Source organism: Macaca nemestrina, chromosome 1, assembly GCF_043159975.1.
Source record: "Macaca nemestrina isolate mMacNem1 chromosome 1, mMacNem.hap1, whole genome shotgun sequence".
Classification (NCBI taxonomy): Eukaryota; Metazoa; Chordata; class Mammalia; order Primates; family Cercopithecidae; genus Macaca; species Macaca nemestrina.
Genome location: NC_092125.1, coordinates 5768384 through 5783806, shown reverse-complemented (window position 1 = coordinate 5783806; position 15423 = coordinate 5768384). Strand labels below are relative to the sequence as shown.

The window sequence follows — 15423 nt, the reverse complement described above, 5'->3', positions numbered from 1 at the left end:
TTTGGAAAACCTACTCAATATATGTGTGTCTAATTACTATTATTAAGTAATACAAATCTATAGTTTTATTGTATAATGATGCACATCCAGTGGACACTCAATAAGTATTAATCACACTATTAACTATGCTTTGATCTCATTAGAACAGGAATGGCTCCCTTGCTCTAGTTAGGCTATTTAACAACTCGTTGTGTTATTAGTTGATCCTTGTTTTTCAAGGTTTGTAGGTCATGTTTAATGGAGCGACTTGCTAAGGTTGTTAGCAGTTACATAAATGACTCTGACTTCACAAATTTTATGATAGCCATTTGGAATGAATTACATATTTTCCAAGCTTTTGATTTCCGCAGCGGCTGATACATTAAAGAATAATTGGTAAGTTGCAAAATTTGTGACAGTTTTGTTTTTAAAAAATCAGCTAAATTTGGCTTTTTACATATTGCTAGTGATTTCTGTATCATAGATGAAGGAGATAGCATAGACTTGAGGCTGGGAAACACGTTTCTTCTTTCACATAGCCAGGCAGAACAGCCCTTGGAAGACGATCCTTGGAAACACATTATCATTTCTTGTTCAAACCAAATATACTTAACTTCTGTATCTCTTCCACTTTAAAATCATTATTTTTGTGACCGATGTCTGGAAGTGCCCCAGTTTTTCCACATGGCCCTTAACACAGAGTGTTAGTGTTGCATTTCATAGTTCTCATTTTGAATTATGCCACTGTATTCACTAGCAGGGTTACCTCCTGTTAGGCCCGACTGGACCATGGAGTCCTGGACTCCTTTTGGCTTTTTGCCTAGAGTAGGGGGGCCTCAGTGACTGCAAATGTGGCAATTCAGACAGTCCCTTGGCCCTTTCCCCTTAAGTACACACTCCCATCTTGGGATTCTGTCTTCTCCACTTCAATAAATGGCTCCAAGGAAGAGCTTGAAAATGTGTTTGGATCTGATTGCCAAATTTCTCACCACAACTATTCTTTCAGGGTGGGATTTTTGAGGTTGGGTAGGGGCAGGGTTAAAAACATGAGCTTTCTCTAGAGGCCAACATTCCCTGATTCTAGGCAGTCAGTCAGTCCTTTTCCCATGGTAAATGTCTCTGTTTTCTAGCTCTCAGAGCACTGTATTCACGGCACTCAGTGTCCTCTCATTAGATTGTGAGGTCGTCAGTGTGAACCATGTGTTATCAATCTCTGAGGTCCCAGTATATGAAACTGTATTGAATTAATGAATGATTCTGTAGGAACAGACATTGTTTTCATTTAAAAGTTCTTAGATAGTGGTTAGGATTAATATAGGCTGATTCCATATGTGTCCTCAGTTCTTTCCAGCACGCCATTAGGGTTTGAACTCCCCTGGCTTCATTAGCTATTTTGCAACTCCTTTAAGCTACTGTATAGTTTGGTTCTTTTGAAACAGAAAACCAGCGAAAAATACAAAAGTGATTGAATACCTATTACATGATAGGAATTCTGCAGACCTTGGAGATAATGGAAGATGAATCAGTCACTGACTTCCAGGGATTCTCGTCTGGTGGGAAAGCAGGTATTCTAGCCTTGCCAGCCCCTGTTTTAGCAGAGATATGTGTGGACAGCATAGGGTATGTATGACCTGTTTGTTTTTGTTCGTTTGTTTTGTTATATAACCTGGTTTTTTGCTTGTTTGTTTGTTTTGAGACAGAGTCTTGCTCTGTTGCCCAGGCTAGGAGTACAGTGGTGTGATCTTGGCTCACTGCAACCTCTGCCTCTCGGGTTCAAGCGATTCTCCTGCCTCAGCCTCCCGAGTAGCTGGGATTATAGGCATGTGTCACCACACCTGGCGAATATTTGTATTTTTAGTAGAGACGGGGTTTCACCATGTTGGTCAGGCTGGTCTCGAACCCCTGACCTCAGGTGATCCTTCCGCCTTGGCCTCCCAAAACGCTGGGATTACAGGCATTAGGATTAATATAGCATTTAATTCTAAAATGCTGCTGAAATGACTTGTTGAAAAAAAAGCGTTTATTGATATGACAAAATGTTCAAAATATATCCCCTAAGGGGAAATAGGATAAAAGTAGTATACTTTATTTCATCTTTTGCACACACAGAAGGTATATAGTTATAGATCTCTAGATGGATATGTACCCCAAATGTAACATCTTCTTCATACTCTAGCTTGTGTATCTCACACATGTAGACTCAAATTTTGCCCCATGTCAGTTTGTACCTAGAGCTCAGCATCTCCTTGAGTTTCCCAAAAGATTTCATAGGCACACGTGTACTGCTGATCAGCGTAGATTTCACTGAAGATATTATAAGAAGATGGAAAACATTCATGCTATACCTCCCTTAGAAACAACATAACAATCTCCCTTAATACTTAGTTCTCCCCTCCGTAGTCCTTTCCTGGTTGCATTCCCAACTTGGAACTTTTTTTTTTTCCTATCTCCCAGTTTCCTTAACTCTATAACTTTCTAATTCTTTGCCTTCTTATATTTCTAGGAGCCAGACATTCCTCACCCCCTTCTATTATGCAGAACCATCCAGTTCTGCCACAACTCTTGCCTTAAATGTACATATTCAGAGTAGCCTGCATCTTGAGTAAGCACACATTGTACACACATGCATACGGACACTTACATATATATACTAAAGGAAATTTAAGCCAGGCCCAATGGCTCATGCCTGTAATCCCAGCACTTTGGGAGACCAAGTTGGGTGGCTCACTTGATCTCACAAGTTCAAGATCAGCCTAGACAACATAGAGAAACCCCGTCTCTACAAAAAAAGAAACACAAAAATCAGCCAGCTTGGTGGTGCATGCCTGTAATCCCAGCTACTCAGGAGGCTGAGGTGGGAGGATTGTTTGAGCCCAGGAGGCAGAGGTTGCAGTGAGCCGAGATCACTGCCACTGCACTCCAGCCTGGACAATAGAGCCAGACTTTGTCTCAAAAAGTAAAATAAAAAGTTGACTGTGGCCTGCTAAAGTAATTTTGTGACCCCCTAAAGGGTCATGACCCATAATTAAAAAACCCTTCCATCAAAGACCCTTTAGCAACCACACAGCTGCTGAATAAAATTGTCTCCCTCTTGTTACTTCTCGTTACACCTGCGTGTGCATGCTCATGCATTTCCATGTGTGCACACACACAGAGACAAGAGGCCACACACCGGAAAGGAATACAGGCGTGCTCTCTGGGATTACTGGTGTGTCTCTTCCACTGCACTTTCTGACCATTTCTAAGTTTTCTGCACTAAGCATGTGTTACTTTGTAAAAGGTAATGCAAACAGTAACAGGCTCAGTTGAGGTTTTTCATCTTCCCCTTTTCACTACCTCCCCTAGTAACCCTTGCAAACAGAGTTAGACTCCTCTCTCTCTCTCTCCATCGTGCCTTTTTGACTTCTCCCCACCCCTGAGATGATCTTTTTTTTTTCTTGAGACAGTAGCTGGCTCTGTTACCCAAGCTGGAGTGCAGTGGTGAATCACAGCTTACTGCAGCCTCAAACTCCTGGCCTCTAGGGATCCTTCTCCCTCAGCTTTTTGAGTGGCTGACACTGTAAGTGTGCACTATCACACCTGGCTCTCTCTCTATATATATATATATGAATAAATTTTTTTTTTTTTTTAGTAATGGGGTCCTACTGTGTTGCCCAGGTTGGTTTTGAACTCCTAGACTCAAGTGATCCTCCTGCCTCACCCTCCCAAAGTACTGGGATTACAGGTGTGAACCACCGTGCCCAGCCTGCAACGAGATTCTTATACTGAAATGCATAGATGGGCTGTGAACCTTCAGAAAATGTATATAAAACTTAATGTTTACTCATTTCTTTTCTGAGAAGCAGATCCAATTATTCCGTGAGGGCTTCTGTTGTGCTGGGCAAGGTTCTAGGTCTGATCCTTTAGCAGCCTCTCAAAACACTGAGGAACTAAGTGACTCCCCTCACTCTGTTGCTTTCCTTCTTTGTACTGTGAGTGCCATGAGGCAAGGACTTCATCTGCCTTGCTTATCACTGGTTTCCTGCTGCCCGGTACAGTGACTGGAACATAGTAGGCACTCACAAAGTGTAGTGTTCTGAATGACTAGGCATTATGAGGTAGAAAATACATTGATCTTATGACTCTCCTTTTCCGGAGTTGATGAGATATCATGATGTTATTTGAGGGTGCATGAAGTAATCAAAAGTATTCTAGGACTCTGGGAATTCAGACTGGGGATGGCAAAATTTGGAGCAGGTTTCGATTGGCACTCAGGTGGGCATCTGTCTCCCTGTCCCACCAGCTGTACTCTGCAGTCGCTTGTAAATTACCCTCTTCTTGGTGGGCTTGAGGCCCCAACCCAAGACTGCAGAGTCAGTGCAACATAAAAGTCCAGGTCTCCTGATTCGGAGTCGAGACTATGGCAGCACTCCTGAGCTTGACTTTCCCTTGGCTTCGTTTAGTATGGTTCATTTTGTTTTTGAAGGTAGTTTGTTCCATAGAAACCAGACAGGGTGCTGTTTAAATAGTAGGCTGATGTCTCAATGTAACATATTGGCCCACTGAGCTCTACAAGAGTGTGAATCACAAACCCGCCTCTGTACATTTCTGATACAGTGTGAATGTTCTGGATGTAAGAAAATCCCGTTACGAATGATCAGGTTATCTCATTTTGCCATCAATCGTTATCTTGAAATGTTAAGTTGATAGAATAACTGCTGTTCCTGGCTAAATAGTTTCTCTCAACTGCAGCAAAATATTTTTAAAATCAGGTAATTCAACCACTAATCCAAATTTTATTTGGTTTATTTTCTTCAGACTGTGTATATAATACTGGGACTGAGTGTTTAAAGTTCAGCTCAGTGTGTAGTATTCCTGTGATAATTTCAGCACATAAAATAAGATGTTTACAAAAGCCAACCTGAGACCGATATTCTCCAGCAGTTTAGCAGCAAATTCCTACTCTGGGTATATAACAATCATTGGGATCTTTCTGTTGGCTTTACATAAACTCAGATTAGTAGTAAAATCTAAGTACCATCCCATTTGGCAAACTCTTAACTTCAAGCAGTCACAAATTTGCTTCTGATTGTGCTTTTCATTCGCACCTAGCTCAGATTTTTGCCTGATGCTTTTTTAAATCCTCTAATTTACATACTGTGGTAAATTTAAAATGAGAACAGATGAATGCTGCTAAACTTTTCTATTTCACTGATGAATATGGTATTTTGCTTTAACTATCTAGCTGTTATATATTCAATGACCTTTAAAACATGAAATAGATACTTCTTTTCATATATACTGTGCAAGATGAATTATTAGTATTGTCTTCCTTTGAAACTATGAAACTGAGACACAGAGGCCAAGCAGAGCATCTGGGAACTGATTTCCATAGGACTAAAATCAGAGTTTCCTATTCCCGGGACTCACACCCAGTCAGCTGGTCAGAGAGGCCTGGTTCACTCACGTTTGGTTATCTTGGAAGTGTGGGAGGTAATGCATCTACTCTGAACGCACTTCTTTCCTTACCCTACAGCCCCAGCACACCACAGTCTACATCACTGTACCCGATTGGGCATGTTGGAACAAGTACGAGTAAGGGAAGAGGTCACAGTTTTTGAGTGGCTAATAGGAATTTGGCTGCAGCTAAGAATATGTTATCTCACATATTGTTGTTAATAATAATAATAATTATCGTGTTCTCCAAAGGAGCTAAAGGAGAGTTGGAGAAGTTAAATTATTCAACAACTGAGATATCTAAAGCCCGTGCTCTGTACTATCTTCTGTTTGTCCCTGTTATCTTGTTTAGTGAGCAGCATAGCATTTTGCAAGAGTGGGCCATTCACCTGCTCAGGATTTCAGTCAGCGTAACAAATGTGCCATCCACTGTGGTGGGTGTCTGGGGTAATCAGAGAAAACTTCCCAGATACGGTGGAAATAAACTGCTTGACAAAATGAATAGAATCTACCATCACATAATTTTCTAACTGTTCATTTGTTTTCAACAACCAAAATCACTATTAATTTTGAAACTATATACACTACTTAGGATTAAAATGCCGTAATTCACAAGACAAGAAAAATCTAGGGCACATTTTAAAAGAAAAGTGTAATTTTGAAAGGAGGAAATCTATTTCAGAATGAAGAAATGAAAACTTTTGAAATCTTTAACAAAAAATTCCTAGGGAATTTTGAAGTTTTATTTTGCCCTAACATGAAAAAAGTAGGCCAGTTGCTCAACATTAATTGCTTTACTTCCATCTATCTTTATTTGCATTTGTATTTTTTGAGATGGAATCTCGCTGTGTTGCCCAGGCTAGGGTGCAGTGGTGCTATGTCAGCTCACTGCAATCTCCGCCTCCTGGGTTGGAGGAATTCTCCTGCCTCAGCCTCCCAAGTAGCTGGGATTACAGGTGTCGGCTACCACGCCCAGCTAATTTTTGTTTTTTTAATAGAGTTGGGTTTCACCATGTTGGCCAGGCTGGTCTCAAACTCTTGACCTCAAGTGATCCGCCTGCCTTGGCCTCCCAACGTGCAGGGATTACAGGCGAGAGCCACCGCGCCTGGCCTACTTCCATCTATCTTGATCGCTCTTGATCATGCTGAGAGACTAGAGGCTCTGAAATTTAATAAATGACCCTAATTCAAAATACCTTACTCCAAATTCAGCTTGATAGAAAGCCAAACTGTTGTCAATATATCTCACTTTTACGAAACCCAACATACATATTTACAAAATAGATTAGTTAAGTAGTCATTCTTCACTTAGCAACATAATTCATTGTAGTAAGTTCCCCTTGTAATGCATATAAATGTGATTTAGTTTATTAGAACCCTGTGTAAGTGCAAAGTACATTTGATAATGTTATTCAACAAATTAGTTTCTCATTTATCCAAATATTTGGTTGGGCATTGTTGTGGCCCCTAAGGAAGCAAACAAGTGGGTCAGGACGGCCTCTGGATCGGAGGGATGCGTGTTCCAGGAGCAAGGACTGTTGGTGTGGGCTGATCGCTGGTCTACAGGCTATGGGAGCTCGGAGCATGGACCCAGTCAGTTCCGTCTCCCTCATCCTAGTTTTCTGGATCTTCCAACTCCTTATTCATCGAATGAACCAGGAGCATGCAGAATTTATCTTGGTGGAAAGCCTTTCTTCTCAGTTTTCTCTCCCTGTTTTGGTTTACTGAACAGGGAAGCCTGACATAATTAGGTCTGAGAAGAGTCATCGGGTTCTGCTCTCATCCTTGATCCTGCCCTGGTTGGCAGGGAAATTCTCTTATTAATTCTGTGGCTGGCTTGGGTCATGCAGATGACCCAGGGCCACTGAGCTGTTCAGGTTGTCAAAAGCTAAATGACGTGGGACCCTTCTGGGGATTAGTTTAATGAAGCTGCACAAATATAGTCAGATGACAAATTTGGAGATGAAGTGGCAGAGTAAATAGTATTTTTAAAAAATGCATGTCTCTGAATGTAATAGTAAACCTGTACGGGAGGCTCTGCTTAGAGAGAAATTAGAGTGAGCTATTAGCTATGCCTATGTGTTTATTTTCATGTAAATACATCAAGAAAGCTAGATTTTCTTGCTTTTATTTTTATGCCAATATGCCTAGGTTAAAGTGGGTCATTCCCAGCATTTAAAAAGGGGGTAGAGGGAGGGCAATTTACTTGGTTTTGGTAAAGGGGTTGGGGATTATTTTATATTTTATTTATGGGGCAATCTTCCATCTTTATCTCTTCATTCTTACTGTGCTTTTCCTGGACCTTGTAATCTGATCATACTTAACTTTCTTTTGTAGAATTGGGGTGGAATACCTAGAGTTCAGCTTGAAAATCTTTTGGTAGATGCTATATCTTTAATAAATGTTAAATACAGGCATCACACTTTTAAAGAACATTTGTTTTTTAAGGGTCTTTGTGCATTCATCTGAGGAAAAAGCAACCAAATCTGTTTTATTCAAATTCCAAATTCTAGGGGAGCAGATTGTCACAGAATACACAGTGATAAACTTCCAAAAAGGAAAATGGGCGGAAGATCGTAGGTATTTATTACGCATGCTAGAAACATTAATGCTTTGTGAGGAATCAACAGATCTTCCATTCTCTTTTGGTTGAGTGCACCTTATTTTGTAAAGAATTAATTTATTGATTATTTCCTATTTTTTTCTTTAAGGAAAAATCTTATAAATATTCATATTCAGAATAGCATGTGTCTATTCTGTTGATCCTGAAGCCATAAAAGAAGTTTCATTCTCAGTGTCATATCGACAATGAAAATTATCACAAAACCAAAAATAATTCATGTAAATGTCCGCATTGTTTCATCATTGGTTTTAGATCCAAAGCATCATTCTTTCTGTTTAAAGTGGCCATTCGGAACTGAATGTTTTAAATGACTTATAGGAGCCCTGTAGAAAATATACAGAAAGAATTCACCTTTTAAGTAAAAATACATTTGCTTTGCTTGGCCTGTCAGTTTCCGTATTTGCAGTGGCTTCCCATTATTGACTAGCATCACGCATTGAGGATTAGGTTTTCAAATGCCGTGTATTTACTTCTGAACTTCTCTGCTGGTAACAGTCTGTGCATACGTGACATTTGTGACGCTGATGGTTGATTTCAAAGTATGGTATCTAAGTCCAATTTTTCATGCATTTTATGAAGCTTTTGTCCTTAACACATTGATTTAAGTCGCTCAAAATTGATTCTTAAAAGAGAGATCATTTCTATGTTTACATAATTGCAACCTCAAGCGTACTTTGCAGATTTTAGCTGCCACTCTCCAATCCCTCTGTTAAGTGGTTATCAAGGGTGGTTATTACCATTTACAATATGAGGAAACCAGGAGACAGGGATTTTATTGACTTACACTGTAAGACAGCATTGCTGCTAGTCTGTTAATATGCGTTTTCTTCTCTTTTCTAAACAGATTTTAAAATTTGGCTATAATATGCAAGGCATCACTCTCTGTCAGAAATATAATTGTCAGGTGTCCTGGTATGGAGAGAGGTCCTGCAGAAACCTTCAGGACCCATCCCAAAATGAAGAAGACACAAGATACAGTTATGTTCTGTCCTCCTCTTGACTTCTGTGGGGGTCAGAGTGAGTTACTAGTGTTCTCGTGAAAACATCTGACTATTCAGCACACACAATCTTAAGGTCTTTGCTGTAAGAAGCTCAACCATCCTTTAGCCTCCCTGGCCAGGGATCCTGGCCTCTGCTTTTGTGTTGCAAGAATTCTTGGTTCTGGCCCTTTCCTTGATTCCCTAATTTCCACAGTTTGACAGCACTGAATGTTGTGTTAAACTTCTTGCTACCATGTAAAAATTTCCTGACACCGCTTGCAATAATTGTTATTATATAATATATAATTATGTAAGATGTAACAACTATATAATAATCATCATTGTAATTCTTATCACTGTTGTAGCAGCAGCTTAGAGGGTGCTTGCTGTATACCAGCTCCTCTTCTAAGCACTTACCTTTTAAACCCACTGAATTTTCATAACCACCACGTGAAGAGAGTACTAGCAATATCCCCATTTTAGCAATGAGGAAATTGAGGCACAGTGAGGTTAAGTAACTGGCTGAAGGTCACACAGCTACTATGCGATAGATGCCGAACTTGAACCTGGGCAGTGTTGCTGCCCAGTCTGGGAAGAAGGGATGCTGATTTGAAGAATCTTAGCAATACTTTAGCTCCCATAATAGTAAAAATTTTTAGAAGCTCTTCCTGTGATTCCAATCAGATGTGGCATTGTTTTATATTCCCATTCTCTGTGATCTCTAAATGGCATTCCTGCCACTAAACTGCCACTGTTTTCCTACAAGGGACATCTGATCAGTTTCTGAATTGAGTCCCAGGATACGTGCCTTAAGCTATTGCATGAATCTCCTCTATGTAGGAAATTCTTGTGTTCTGATAGATGGAGAAAAATGTGGTGGAGATAGTAAAATATTATCAGTTTCAAATGTGTTTATGTTACCTTAAATTTGAGGCAGATTATGGACAGTGAGAAGAAAAAGAAGAGGAGCAATAATTTGAAATAGAAGAGTGACAGAAAGGACAATTTAGTAGAGCCTTTCCTTCCCGTAATGAAAAAAGTAGTCCCTAGTTATTGACAGTTCACTCAGACGTTACTGTACTTTACAGTCGTCTTTCAAGGTTTCCAATTTATGACTGGGGAGGTGGAGGCTCGGAGGGAGGAAGTGTGGCCACAGCTGCACAGGCCTAGGAGGGAAAGCTAGAATTTAAATAGGTTTGCCTGACTCGAAAGCCTGTGCTGTCACTGAAAGACCATAGTATCTTTCTGCCTCTAAAGAGAAGATGGTCCTGTTGGACCTGGAAAATCAGTGGCTAACATGGGGCTTTTCAAGATGCAATAAGATGGAGGAGGCCGGAGGTTCAGCACGTGCTACCAGAAACAAGTCACTGAAGAATGGAGGCATATTACAGAGAGACTTGGGGGCGGGGGGTAGAAAAATTGTACCTAAAATGAAAGAAAACACAACCTTTTGAGTGAGTGGGAATGGAAGGTGATACTAAAATATTTAGAAAGCTAAAAAGTTTTTGTTTTTTAAGAGACAGGGTCTTACTCTGTTGCCCAGCTTGGAGCGCAGTGGCACAATCAGAGCTCATGGCAGCCTTAACTCCTGTGCTGAAGTGATCGTCCCACTTCAGCCTCCTGAACAGCTGGGACTACAGGCGCACCAACACCCTCAACACCGAGAAATGTTTTTATTTTTTCGGGCGATGAGGTCTCACTACATTGCCCAGTCTGGTCTTGAACTCCTGGCCTTAAATGATCCTCCTGCCCAGGCCTCAAGAAGCTAGTAAGTTTCTCATCAGTTTGCACATGCTTCTGAGTATGCTAATGCTTTTTTTTTATTACCACTCAGTGGTAATAAATGGTGATGTGGTAATTCCAAGCTGTTTAGGAAAATTTGTACTACCAAATGTCACTGTCACTCAAGGGATTATTGCATATAGGTCTTATTTTGTTTCTTCTTTTTTAAGGCTTTCTCTGCCTTTCTCCCTTCTGTTACCATGGCAGTATTAATGTTATTGATCTGAGTAGAACATGATGTTATTCATCAGTGTGACATACATTAGATTTGTAAAGAATCTATGTATTAGAGCAATTTATCAGGTGTTAATAATTCTCATACATTGTTTTATTTTTTGGTCACCCAATAAGAAGCCTCTATTGAGATAAAGAGGCATGATTTTTTCTCACAAAATGGATGATTTCTTATTTTAAACACAAAGTGTGTGTAGCGAGCACTACTTTCTCTAGGACGATCTATGGGAGGATTCCGGTGGCATGTTGGTCAGCCTTCCCTGAGGTGACCCGCGGGAATGGAATTGGTGCCAGCAGGGAACAGTCATGCACAGGCCACCCAACTCACAACGTGACTGATCACCACGCCAGCCATGTCAAAACTGGACATTTCCTGTTCACAGAGAGTTGAAGCAGGTCCATCTTGAAGAACATCTGACTGGACATTTAAAAATGGATAAAGATGATTCAGAGGACAAAAAGCCCAATTTTCCATTTTCACGAGCTATAGGTAGAGCAGCCCTAGGTGACGAGAACAAAGTGTGACCGAAGCATGTTTATTATTAAGAAAGAGATGGAAATACTGGAGATGGGCATTGGCTTAAGTCTATTTCAGTAATGTTGTGGTCACACCAGTAAGTCCCCAGCTTCCCTCTCCCCTGTGTAGCTTTTTCTCCTTTTTCTATTTGTTGCACCTGTGACGGCAGCATGTTAGGCCTGTTCGGTTTCTCAGGTGGTGGAAGTCTGTGGCCTCTTAGCTTGTGCCTCCCAGCACACCTGAAGAAAACCACAATTCCCAGAGAGGCACTGATGCTTGTATCTTATTGCTTAATTATTATACCTATTTAATGCTACTTAGAACATTGTCAGCTGTTGAGAAAAGGTAATTATCACTAGTCAAATGAAAAACACTTTTTTGGCTGCCTTACGGATACACATTTTACTGGTACCTTGATACATAATGAAGCCTGATAGCAAAACTTTTGCTTGTCTCTTCTTCAAGCCACAGCTGTTTCCCTGCTAAATTCATCCCATCTGTCTTCCCTTCCGTAGAGCTGTAGGCAGTATAGCATAAGTACAGAAGCAGTTCAGTGCTATTTTGGATAAACATAGCTGAAATTTGAATCTTTGCCATTTGCGATGCACACATTTTGTTTTACTGCTGTAAAGAGAGCTGTCAAAATACAACTACATGGATAATTTACTAAAATGCAGTCAAATATAAGGTTGATCAGAGGGAGAGTACATTGGGTCACTCTGACTATTGCAGTCTGTGCTCTGAGAGGTGTCACTGACCTCGAGGTCCCCGTGAATTCTGTTTGGGGAGAGTGAGCACGTGAAGTCTTCGCTTTAATCCTGCAGCATGGTTTTGAGGAGTTACCAGTTCCCTTCACTGTGCCTGTGGCATGACTTTCAGAGTCTTTCAGAGGCTTCAGAAGTCCATTTTCTTCGTCTTCAAAAAATGTGCACTGATGAGAGGCGTGTTCTCTTTCTTGGCACAGCCAGACGGAGCTGAGCTACACGACCATTCTGCTGAGTTCCGACATTTATTTCATTGGAACCTTTGTTACCACTGAGGCAGTCTGTTTCGTTTTCATCCCATTCCTTATTTCTGGACAATTGGTGCATCTAAGTGTACCATGGTACATTTTAAAACTCAATACTAGACAATGCTTTAGAGTCGAGGGAGAGGCTTTCTTGAATGAATTCCTCTTCTGAATTCTAAGAAGATTCACCTGGCCCACAGCCCTCACACACATATTTACTGCTTTTTCCCATGTGCAAAGGTCTTTTCCAAGCCCAAAAGGGTCATGACCTCTTTGAGGGGAAGGGCTAATACCTAATATATTTTGGTAGCCGCTGTGGTCAGAGCTCATAAGAGGTACTTGGACTTCAGGTAAGTGAAACACAACATCTTTGGGATGAGATCTTATCCCACTGGTTCTTTACTCTCAGATTTCACTTTATCTTACCCTCTCTCCACCACTTCTCAACCCTGCATCAGTGTAGCACAGAGGGAATGAAGGGGGCTGCAGGAAAGGTGTGGAGGCCAGGCCAAGGCTTGGGCCCACTACTTTCTGCCCGTCCCTATTTGCCAGAACTCAGTCACCTGGCTCACCCAGCTGCAGGAACTGGGATGCATGACCTAGAAGAGGAGGAACCTGTGGAGTGGTGAGCTCCAGTGTTCTTGTCCCTATCATCCCTGCCTCTAAAAATAACCCTTCATAAACAAATGGTAGCAAAAGTCATCTCGTGCATATAGAGACATGACAGAAAGCAACATCTTTTTAGGTAAGGGGCTGTGTGGCTCTGAAGGTAGGGACAGTGACCAGTGAGGTTTCGCTCCTAACACTGTCATACACACATCTTTTTCACAAATGTCATCTTGCTAACGACTCTGCAACCTCCTCGGAGTGCAATCTTGGCTGTCTTTTTCTCCACTGTATCCCAGCGCCCAGTAAAGAAGACATTGTGGGTGCTCAGAAAATACTTGCTGAGCAAAAATGAATGCAATGAACGCGTGAATAGTAGAACAAATTTACATTACATTTTTTTTCACGTGATCTTAAAATTCCTACCTTTGGTACAGCCAGAAGACACCGGCATCTATGTGTGCATTGCGCTTCAACAGCTTTAGCAAAATCACAGTGTGCTGCCGGGTCTCCGGCTGCTGCCGGGCCTCCAGCTGCTGCCGGGCCTCCAGCTGCTGCCCGTGAAATCGTTTCCCTAGAAGGCCCCCAAGGCCTTTTCTGCACCAAGGCATTTGCCTTCTCTCATCTAGTTTTCTTTTGGCAAAGAAAAAAAAAAAAACCCTAGGCTCTTGGGAAGATAAAAAAAAGCATATGACTGCCACACATGCCACCGACTCTCTGCTTCGACCAAAGGTGGAAATGGTTTTGTCAGCGGTTCTTTGAAAGCTGTTTATTTTAAAAGATAAATAAGTCTTTCCCCTTACCCTGTGAGGACATCTGATCCAGGGCCAACAGGAGCTTTCAAAACACAGTCAAGTCCACTGATGCTGTTCTTAAAAATACCTTCTTCATTCAACAGCCACATGTGTTGGACCCTGTGCTGGATGCTATGGGTACCAGCAGGATTCAGTCCTGACTCTCAAGGAGCTAACATTTTAGTGCAGGAGGCAGACAGTCATAGTGCACTGTGGTAAGAGCCATGTGTAGGGTACAGAAGAAGGAACAGGTAAGCATGAGGAGACCAAGAGGGGCTCTGTAGAGTGGCGACACTTGATGGCTAGGGAGAGGCAGTGTATGCAGAGGAGATTAAGGCCCTTTCTCTTCCGATATTTTTTTGGATTGCACACTTTAGAAAACGATTTTAGACTTAAGACCCAAAATGAGAAGAAGCACATGACTTCTGGCTGACAGCCCTGACATCCCCAATATGAGGGCATGATTCTGTGCCTTGCTGGACCTCCTGACTGCCCAGCCAGCCAGCCGGGGCTGCTCCTGTGTCTGTCCAGCCCCAAGACCCACCTGACAGAGCCGCTTCCTATAATGCCTAATGTAGCACAAGCCACTCACAGTATGGGTCTAAAGCCAGAGTTTTATCTTGGGAGGGAAAAAATAATATATGTGACAAAAATGTTATCCATGGTAATATTACTCATTAAATTCACCATATGATTAGTTTTTTGAGTTTTTCAGTAATCCACTGACATCTTCGCCCCGTCTTTGTGACAAGTCCAGAGCCTGTGCCTTTGACTCTGTTTGCATAGGTGGTACTCCGACATCTTTGATAGGGAGGGTAATGAGACCGTTCTGCCAATAGGGCACATGGCCACATAGACCGTTTAAATAATGAAATCTCTTGGCAATACCTATCCAAGGGGTGGATGTGAACTCTCGGTGTTCCTGTGAGAGCCAGCAGGGGTAGGTGCCACTGGAGAGAGAAGGCTGAAAATAGCCCCTCATTCAGAGCCTTGTGTAGAAAGTTGGGTTGTTGTGCTCATGTCCTCTTGACCCAAAATTGTTAACATGGTTGGATGAAATAGTGTTCCTAGACAGGAACAGAAGTGGCTATCAAAATTAACATGGCCCTGTTTGACACCTGATCCTAAAAGTGATACTTATTTTTGTAAATTACAGTTGGAAGCTTGTGGTGGCATTGATGGTGCTTTTTCTGAATGTTGTACACTTAGGTTTTCCAGTTACACGAATTGTTTTGGGGGAGCTTATACATCTGTTCCCATCCTCTAGGGTGGGCTAGTTGCTATGTTATGAACCTTAACCTTTGCATATACCTCTGTTTTACATGGGAGGTCACAACTTGGTAATTCTATCTGATATTCAAGCGGATTATTACAAGTGCTCAGAAGACTAATATAGTTAGCATTTGATTTGAAAGGGACAAAGACCAATTAATAGTTTTCTGAAACTATACTTAATATTTCAT

General features: G+C 41.4%; 1 protein-coding gene across 23 annotated transcripts in view; it reads left to right on the top strand.

Moving 5' to 3' along the window:
• The window catches only part of LOC105474671 (SHH signaling and ciliogenesis regulator SDCCAG8), a 253094-nt gene that overhangs the window by 198282 nt on the left and 39389 nt on the right, over positions 1 to 15423 (top strand). For 2 of the 23 annotated variants that reach the window (XR_011607744.1, XR_011607743.1), the window contains exons 17-18: positions 1467 to 1544; positions 3426 to 3538. The exons of 18 other annotated variants lie outside the window; for them this stretch is intronic. The gene's annotated coding sequence lies outside the window, so the exon portion shown is untranslated. Of the gene's footprint in view, positions 1 to 1466; positions 3539 to 15423 lie in introns of those variants that run through there. 3 more of the 23 variants (XR_011607742.1, XR_011607741.1, XM_071069523.1) reach the window with 2 other exon arrangements.